Consider the following 9,689-nt stretch of genomic DNA (forward strand, 5'->3'; position numbering starts at 1 on the left):
TTTCCTCATACACTACCGATCATTACAGTTGCAGTGACGGGAAAAATATATAAACTGGAATTTCAGTTGCGTTGAGCGATGTCACTACAGTTCTGATCAATAAAACATTGCTTGCATGTAACCAGGCATGCTTTGACAACAGTACCTCATCCTAGGCTCATTCAAACTAATGAGTGGTTGTTTGGGCCATCGTGACTTTGTGCTTTTGAGTTATAGGGACATTAAAATGTCACTGAATAAATAGTATGCAGAGCTAAAAAAAAAGTTGATTTAATCTTTCTATAACAATACTGGTTTATTCCTTGTAGCTCTAAAATTAGGGAATGGTACTTCAAAATCACCAAGTATTCAGATTAAAGCTCAGAATACACACATGACAAATATTAGTGAGTAGATGTGAGTTGCATTTAAAAGAGAAACTTGGGATGAAATGCCAAGTAACCCCAGTTATAACAAGCCTTTGATTTGTTCTTGCAGCTGTAGCTTGGCCTACAGAGCCATGGAGAGGGCTCTGCTGGTTCAAAGACAGTGCATACAGTTACGATATAAATTAAAACATAACAGTCCACTACAAATATGACTTTATTGGATAACTTAATGTTCAATAAACAGAGTTGTATTAGTTGAAGTCGCTCCATGGTATTCATTTTGCACCACATTGGACTCCCATGACTGCATCTAGATCCACGAAGAGAAAAAAAAACACAAATAAGCCTACTATTTCAAACAGTCAGTCAGTTTGATATGAGAATGGGTTATGTCAGAATACAAAAGGTAACTTCACCATCAATCAGAAGTCTAACGCATTAAACATCATTCATAAAGCCACCCCCCATTGCACTACAGATGTCGAGATCACAGTATTCACCTTCATGTCTTTGAGGGAAACCTGAATGATGCAGGGTTCCTTCGTAGAAAGGCGCCACTTACACGTCACCTGCTCCAAGACAAGCCACATTAACTCTACGTTTCCCTGAAGTCGCAAAGGCAAAAATAAGCACAAAGTTATTCACCAAGACTGGAGACAACCACATTGATGTCCATACCTGGGTTAGGAGTCAGAACAACAAAAGTCAACTTCACTGTCAATCAGAAGTCTAACGCGTTAAAACATCATTCATACAACCATGGATATTTTCTAAGGTTATTGGATTGCCATTGCATGCAACTACCTCAAGAGAACACAAGGGGTTCCATGGTCCCAACGTGGACTCGAGGGCCATGCTGCGGACCACGTGCGCAGTCTCCGCACATGATTGTGGTGCTCGTAATGGCCTCCGACTTTCCTGGGGAATAGAATCAAAACATTAACGAAATGATTTAGCATCAAGGATGTTTAAAGTCAATCCAGATGTCGATAAATGAACCTTACCTTGAACGAGTCGTAAGTAGCTAGTTAGCCATTAGCTACTGGCCTTTTTACTGAGTTCCTTGCCAAGTTACATAATAGGGATTTAGTTGACGTTCACTCACTACAGTTTTCAATGTATAATCTTCTGGCGTCCATCAAACAATATGGGTAAAAAAAGAAAATCGAGTTTAGTCTGCACAGATTGAGCCATGCGTCAGACGTACGCTCCATGTTCCTCTTGCTTGATGTAATGTGACCGGAAGACCCCCGACGAATTTATACTTGCATGCAAAGCATATCCGGTAGCTAGCTGTGTACTTATTGGTGGAGAGACATCCTAGAATTTCCCCCCCTCCTCCACTGTTTCGGACTTCGCAATCTAAGTCCAACACCCACATATTCATTTCAGGAAGATGCAAGTTGGACCGGCACAGAGCCAGAGACACTTGATTACCGAAGCGAGAAGAGTAGCAACGCCACAGACAAACTGAAATGTTTTGATATCGTAACTCTTTGGGAATGCCTCTTTAAAACTTGGTTGTATCGACGCATTGCATTCTATGTAACTCGTACTACCCCGTCTGGACTGTATGATGGACTGGACGGTTAGCAGTCGGGCCCTATTGTGGTGCATTTTCACGTTACTGTGTAGTATTGACCCACTTCAAAGGGTAAGTAGCTAACCTAACTTACGATACTGAACCTTAGTGGGAGGAATTGACATATTGGCTAACTAGTTAGCTAATGGGTTTAGTGGTTAACACCTAGCTAATATTTACAACTAGTTAGCTAGCTGATATTTTGGCTAAATGGTTATTAAGCTAGCTAACGTTAGCTAGTATACTTGGCTGGTTGGCTAGCTAACAACCAGTTATATATTTTATGCCTAGTTAACTAGTGTCGACTCCAACTAAGCTAAGGCTAATATAGTATGTTGTTAAATTGCTTGAAGTAGCTACTGTAGTATTAGCTAGTCTCCTGTTTTTGTAGTAGGGGTAAAATTACAGATAATGTAGTGTACAGCATTTATTCAACAACCTAGCCATTAAGTCACACTAGTTGGCTAATCTAACCATGCCATAAGATGAAGCCAAGGCATTAGAGCCAGGCTGGGGACCCTAGCTAAATTGATACGATTAGACTTTAGACCCCCATGTAAAGAGTCTGTCAGTAAAGACCAATCAGGTGAAGTTCCACCACCTCACTAGTTGCTGGAGCAAGCCCTTTGCTCTGTGTTAAATGTTTCTTTCTAAAACATAAAATAAAATATTCTGATAGTGCTTTCAAAATGTAGCTATCCAACATGTCGCTTTATGAATAGCAGTGCAGGGATGTTTGTTTAACACACTCAGTGCCCTAGTAATTCAGCATGCTTGTTCTGGTTGTGCTCACACTCTTGCAGTCAGACTTGTAGGTAGAGCTGGGCAAAAATCCATATAACGATAAATTGACTATTGTCATGATAACAATACATTGAACTATAAGTTAACATTAATGTGGGTCAGTTTTTATTTTTTATTTATTACCCTTAATATTACTACTTTGAATGTTGTAGCTATCAGTTTCCCATCAACAATCACCCATATTAGAAAACGTATTTAATTTAAAACTTCACATTTCTCTAGTAGGCCCCTATAGGGTATTTATTGTAATGAATGATATCAGCAAAATGTCCATGATAAGTGGTCGGTTTGGTTGGTGTTGACAATTTTCGGTTCATTGTCCCAGTTATACTTGCAGGCCGTGCTACCATGTGCGTATAGACAAGTGTTCAGTCTGTGTATGTTCTGTTTGACTGTGTGTGGGCGTCCTATCTTATCACAAGGCCAATGGCTGTGCAGGCACTGTGTGCTGCTGTATTAGGGTCTGTGCAGAGACGGTGCCACTGAATTTTGACAAGTGGAAGGAAGCTAAAATGGCCATGCACAGAGGAATCACAAAACAAACATGCTTGATGTTTTAAGTCTCTGCACACACTAATATCTGGCCATCTGACCTGCCTACGTGTGCATTGCATGTGGGCAAAACAAGTAGACAATTAAAATAAACCACAGTGAAATTTAATGCAAGGTGGTGTTGAGGGCAAGATGCTCAAGATGGGACACGCAGGTTGTTCAACACAAAATATACATAACCTGGTCATGCATGGCCATTTGTACACCATGTCAGTTTAATTTCTTCACCTTTTCAAAAAACATTTCCTCTTAGATTTTGATCTGTGGTCACCAGATAATGAGCATCATCAGTTCCTGTCTTAATTCATGCCTGCACACAAACTGTGAGCGCTACAGCGAGTCTACAAATGGGAGGAAACATTCAGACTGTTTTGGAAATGTTCCATTGAAGGTGAATTAATGGAGGCAAGGTTGATAAAGCACTTGATAGAGTCAAGCATTAATTACCTTGTACAAATTGTCAAATTTGCTGTCAATAACACCTCTTCAAGGCAATGGTCTGTTCTGATATAGCAGGTCAGTTAACAGGGATCCTGCAGATTTGGGTTGGAAGGTAATTTCTACATTCAGTTCCACTAAGTATTTCTGAAGCAGCTTGTACCGTGTCTGGTTTCTGTTCTCCATGTCCCTTCTGGAGGGTGCATCTAGCGTCAATGTTTTTCACTCTCTTTTGATTAGGCCTATGAATTCTGTAGGCTAGTGCCTCTTAGTGGTTCCAGTAGTGGTTGAGAACATTTAGGCCTAAGCCTAGATGCAATGTAAAAATTAAAAAAATACACTCTCAACGGTCTCTACCAGTGAGACCTTTAGCTCTAAGCATCAGTAGCATTACATTACACTGAAAAAGTACTTGTTTGCCCCTCCTTTGTGTTCCCTCTTCCCTGGAAGGCTTTGATTCCTATTGACTGATGGTGGGAAACCTGCCAATCACATGTACCTGATACCACTGCCCGAGAACTCTTAGGCATGTTCATTCTGTCTCTCTAATGGAACATGGCCTCATTGCAGAGGCAGAGTGAAAGCTCGGAACCTGCCAAGAATTGTTTCGTCAAGTTTGGGTACATTATGTAACCCTAGCAGTGTTACGCAATGTCTGACTTCTTTCCCTGGTAAAAAGCATTAGGACATGTAAACCAAACGGGGCCTGCTCCAATGACCTTTTCTCTCTACTCCCGCTCCCAGATACAGACCAGTATAGAACTGAACTCCCCTCCTCTATACTATCAATCATACCGTATAGCCTAACAACCGCGTACAGATGTCTCAAGGATGCACTTTTAGGCCTGTAGGTGTTAAACGTTGTTTCGAACAGAGTGCTGCTTCTCACAAACTCCAACCGTCTGACAGATGTTCCAGAGATGTTGATTTTGAAACTGAGAGCAGGCTGGAGGTTTGTGGGGATGAATAATAATACATTGACATTGATGGTTATTGTTTTTCTGTTCCTGGTACTGTTCTTATGAGGTGATAAACCAGTGGGAACAACCACAGGTGTCCAGTATTGACACAAGCTCTCTCCGGTGTGTAGACTGTAAGATTACAGCAGGGTTAACTGAACAAACAAACCCAGGAACACACACGCTTCCTTCTTTTTTATACCAAATACATTTTTAGATAAACTGCTAAATAAATGAGCTGTAGCTAGCAAACAGCACCTAAGTGAAGTGGTTAGGTTATAATTGCTTTGATTTCATCAGATAGGCCTAGCGTCATACAGTAACCTTGGTTTTCTTTCGTTACTCCAGCAGGCCGAGTGTGTTTGGTCTGGTCAATTTCGTAGACTGTAGACGGCTGGGAGGAAGACAACATTACAAGGCTGTCTGATTCATAGAAGGCCAGGGGTGATTCACTGAAGTGTACTCTGTTTGTTCTGGATGCCATGTGCTCCTCAGGCCCTGGCTTGCTGGTTGTGATGGGGGGGGGGGGGGGGGGGGGGGGCACATTGGTTTCTGGCCTAACAGCACTTAGGCCTAGTTCTCCCTTGTAAGTGTCTGAGTGCTGGGTAGGGCCTGGAGTAATTATAGATCAGTGATCTGCCTTTAACAGAAACAGCAGGGAATAGTTATACTATCCTGAGTGCCCTTTGGAGGGCATGTTTCATCCCATTGAATTAAGATGTTCAATTCTATGTTCTACTGTTCTAACTTTGGTTTGGCTGGAGGAGTGGGGGTGGGGTTAGTGGAGTAGGTTGGTACACACACAAGTCATGCAAGGTATTAAAATCCCTCTGGCCCTAGCTGCCTCCTTTAGCTGGGTCATGGCTATAAGAGATGTATAGCTTTTGTGAAATGAATGTCAAAATATGTTTTTGGTGTATTTTAGCTATCCCTAACCCTTCCTAACCTTAACCTGCTATGCTAATTATCCTAACCTGCTAGGGAAAGTTTAATTTTTTTACAAAAGCTGTATCCCATCTAGTCAAAACCCATGAGCAGCCAGAGCACTCTACAGTACAGACACTCCCACCTGGCCTCTTCCTGTGCCAAAATCAAAATGAAGACTACGTATCGCATATCAGTGTGATGTTTTTTTTTTTTTAAAGATCCCTTGCACTCACTGACCACAGAGACTTCTAAGGAAAGAAACACCCCCTTGGATTGACTGGGCCTCTGTCAGAGCCTAAAGTGTGGTCAGTGATTCAGGCGCGGCATACACCCACTTACGCCTGCATACATTTTTGGTTGTTTCATTCCTTCTCTCCAAAATTGCTGTCCATGTTTTTCTACTGAACCCAGTCAAAGTCTGCCCATGTGGGCTTGTGTCCCTCTCCCAGAGAGAGTGATGTGAGAAGGACTGGAGAGAAACACATTCACATGTCCATCTCAGCCCACTCTTTGTCTGTGCGGTGACTGAGAGAGACATTTCTCCCTGAGTTCCACAGTAAAGCAAGCCGACCATGCTTTCTTTATCAGCCCAATATTTTTTTATGTAACCTTTATTTAACTAGGCAAGTCAGTTAAGAAAGAACAAATACAATGACTGCCTACCCTGGACGACACTGGGCAAATTGTGAGCCGCCCTATGGGACTCCCAATCACGGCCAGTTGTGATACAGCCTAGCATCGAACCAGGATCTGTAATGACACCTCTTGCACTGAGATGCAGTGCCTTAGACCGCTGCGCCACTCGGGAGCCAAAATGGTGATATTGGTGACTCTGCAGACAGCAGCGTGGCTCTTTTGCAGAAGTTCTTAAATCTTGGCACACGTGTTCCTCCTCACACCCTTTGTGCACTAGCTGCACTCTTCAGTCTCCCAGTCCTGACCCCCAGACCCTTACCTAGCCTTCCTCCCCACTCTTCAGTCTCCCAGTCCTGACCCTTACCTAGCCTTCCTCCCCACTCTTCAGTCTCCCAGTCCTGACCCTTACCTAGCCTTCCTCCCCACTCTTCAGTCTCCCAGTCCTGACCCTTACCTAGCCTTCCTCCCCACTCTTCAGTCTCCCAGTCCTGACCCTTACCTAGCCTTCCTCCCCACTCTTCAGTCTCCCAGTCCTGACCCTTACCTAGCCTTCCTCCCCACTCTTCAGTCTCCCTTTTGAAAACAACAAATAAAGGCTCTGCATGGTCAATCTGACATCTGAAGTGGCCGTACAGCATTTACTGCAAAGCAGCCTCCAGTCTTCAGAGCTTTCATGCTTATTGTGCTTAGCGGAGCAGAGCTATTGTGAAGGAGGTTGTCAAAGGAGTGAGTTTGTTTATACAGGACGTACTGCCCCAACCTACTGTCAACCAATTATGTAAAAAAAAAAGATATATATATATATATATGAGGCACAGAGCTTGATTTGGCCTCTGCGTGCCTCCTTTTCTAATTTTTCAAGTGAAGTGAAGGTCTTGTTAGGGACTATGCGAGCAACAGCCGAACTGAAGCATGCAGAATCCTTAACTCCCCCGCAGGCAGGGTAGCGAGACCTAACCCCTCATCTGCTCCTAAGTGTTTTACACAGCCAGTTTGGGGAGGGGGTAATGTTTGGCGATATGGGGCAGCAGTTAATCCTTGCAACCTTTCGGTTACTAGTCCAACACTCGGCTACCCTAGGCTACCCTGCCGGCCCCGGCAGTCCTTGAGGGAAACGGTCCTTCTCAGTATTGGCATTCCTCTGGGGCCTTATAAACTGCAGGAGGTTCTCTACTATGGCAGCATATTGCCTGTATTCCTATGTAGTGTAGACTATTTTATAGTTAGGTATGATCAAACTGATTATGAATCCGTGTTCATTAATACCACCATTTCATTAGTTCCAACCGTTCATTATTCATCACGTATACAATACAACGGCACACATGCGTCCTTGGCTCTATGGCTATAGTTTCCATTATTATAGTGTCTAGCCATAGAGGCCATGGTCATATCAGGGCTGATATGGCCAGAGCTCTTTGGTCAACAGAATGTACTTGCATTGGCTGTAGATTTAAACTCTTTTTGAAAGAGGAGAATACTAAGATTAGGCCCTTGGCTTTATGTTGAATACCACTAAAGAAGACTATCTTCTGTTCCCCTATAGATGTGCTTTTACAGTATTTTGGGTTCTGTCTTGCAGAGTTTCTGCCGCGCCAAGCACCGTCTCCCTCCCCGAAAGCCTGCTCTTTGTGTCCACCCTGGATGGAAACCTACACGCCGTCAGCAAGAAATCAGGCTCTATCAAATGGACGCTGAAAGAGGGTAAGGAGGAAGAGGAGAGTCCTGAGTAATGCACTAGCGCCTTTTGTTTGTCTCTATCAATCTTTAGCTGCTGTTTGAGTTACACCTGTGAAACAAAGTGCCATTGTTGTTCCACAAGGATCACAATCGAGACCCCTTTAGTTTGTGAAACTGAAGAAGAGCTCTATTTAGTCTTTGTTGAATGGTGGAAACCAGATTCAGAGCAGAAACATTATTTTCAGAACTAATCACACAGTGTACGAGCAGTGGGAAGAATGCTCGTGTCGCCCTACTTTTTTTGTAACCTCAGCTGCGTATCATTGCATGTACTATACTGTAATACAGCTATTGAGGTACTGAATGGTTAGAGAAATCAACACTGCTCCTAGTGAGCGTGGGAGTAGGCTGTCGATCCTAAACTATGGTAACTGTGTTATTCTCAGGCCTACTCATAAAGGGATGTATTGACAGATTATTTTTCACTGTGTAAATGGCATTTTTGAGGCATTTCTGGGTTTAGATAATGGTGGGTGTTTTTCACTGTATTTTCTGCTCTCCCGGCGCATGAGTAAATGCGTGCACTCTTTGCCCACGCATGCTAACCTGGTAATCATTAACCTGGAGAGAGTGGGACAGATATAGCCTTTAATCGTGGTCAGCCATAATAGGCAGGGGTGAACTGCTTCGCTGTATTTATATTTCTCTTGTTTTGTTTCTACTTTATTTTATAGTACTACTGATAATGATTACTGCGTTGTTGGAGAGAGCTTGCAAGAAAGGCGTTTCACTGTACTTGCTTGTGCACATGACAATAAAAAAAAAAACACTTTCATATCTAAACATCCTGTCTGAGGTTACATGGTCAGAATGAGCATTGGTATGATTAGCATATTAATGCAGGGTCTATTTACTAGAAGTCATGTAGCTAGGCTAGTAACGTTACTGAATCTCCATTTTGGATTCAAGGTGAACAACAAATGCAAATCGTATCAGATGGGCTGAATAACAGGGAAACGGTGGATCACAAATGGTTGACCTTCATGTCAAACCAGCGAGTCACACCTGATACTGTATAACATCATTAATAAACATGAGAATATGGAATTGGTCCCATCTGAGCCCTGTGTTTCCTCAAAAGGCCTTTTTAATATGGACATGGACAGGGATAGCAACAGGTCGCCTTTCTCAAACATCTGCTCTCTTCCCTGAAGCCTAACTAACTAAAGCCCACATCCAGGAGATATGCAGGTCTTCCCTGAGGCCTAACTGACTATAATGCCCACAGAAGGAGCCTGGAGGGAGGTAGGAACCTGTCACTCAGGCCCAGCAGGTAGGATCCAACCCAGGGTTGGCATGGGTCCCATCCCTGGTGTGTCCTTTTATGGGGCCAAACCACGCCCACAAGCAACCTAGCAACATTCAAAGCCGTGCTGATTGGTTAAGAGTTCGGAGATACTGATTAAGTAAATACGCGGAAGATAGCTGAAGAGGAATCCCCGCGAACTGGGAGTTCGTACTTTGCTCGTGCCTGCCATGCCACGAACCGCGGGAGTTCCGCGGCTTCGTTTGAAATTATCCTAACTAAAGGCAAGCAACAAGTGACTGTAGATGGCTAACATTACATTATTGTCAGTAATGGTGAATGAATGGAGCTAGCATCTCGTTTAGTTGAGTACCAGCACAAAATGTAATGTAGCTAAGTATCTCAATAGTCATTTTGTAAACACTTCGAACTCCTAG

At 43.2% G+C, this 9,689-nt stretch overlaps 1 long non-coding RNA gene and 1 other non-coding gene across 2 annotated transcripts; both read right to left on the reverse strand.

Moving 5' to 3' along the window:
• Positions 1 to 255: 255 nt before the first annotated feature.
• Positions 256 to 1,614, reverse strand: LOC109881306 (uncharacterized). The gene is made up of 4 exons (XR_002253828.2): positions 1,373 to 1,614; positions 1,173 to 1,286; positions 869 to 973; positions 256 to 678 (listed from the first exon to the last, which is right to left on the reverse strand). It is a non-coding gene; the product is annotated as an uncharacterized LOC109881306 (long non-coding RNA).
• LOC116364449 (small nucleolar RNA SNORA50) lies at positions 393 to 534 on the reverse strand. The gene has a single exon (XR_004207998.1). It is a non-coding gene; the product is annotated as a small nucleolar RNA SNORA50 (small nucleolar RNA).
• Positions 1,615 to 9,689: the final 8,075 nt, after the last annotated feature.

The sequence above is a fragment of the Oncorhynchus kisutch genome, unplaced genomic scaffold (assembly GCF_002021735.2).
Source record: "Oncorhynchus kisutch isolate 150728-3 unplaced genomic scaffold, Okis_V2 scaffold1077, whole genome shotgun sequence".
In the NCBI taxonomy this organism is placed as follows: domain Eukaryota; kingdom Metazoa; phylum Chordata; class Actinopteri; order Salmoniformes; family Salmonidae; genus Oncorhynchus; species Oncorhynchus kisutch.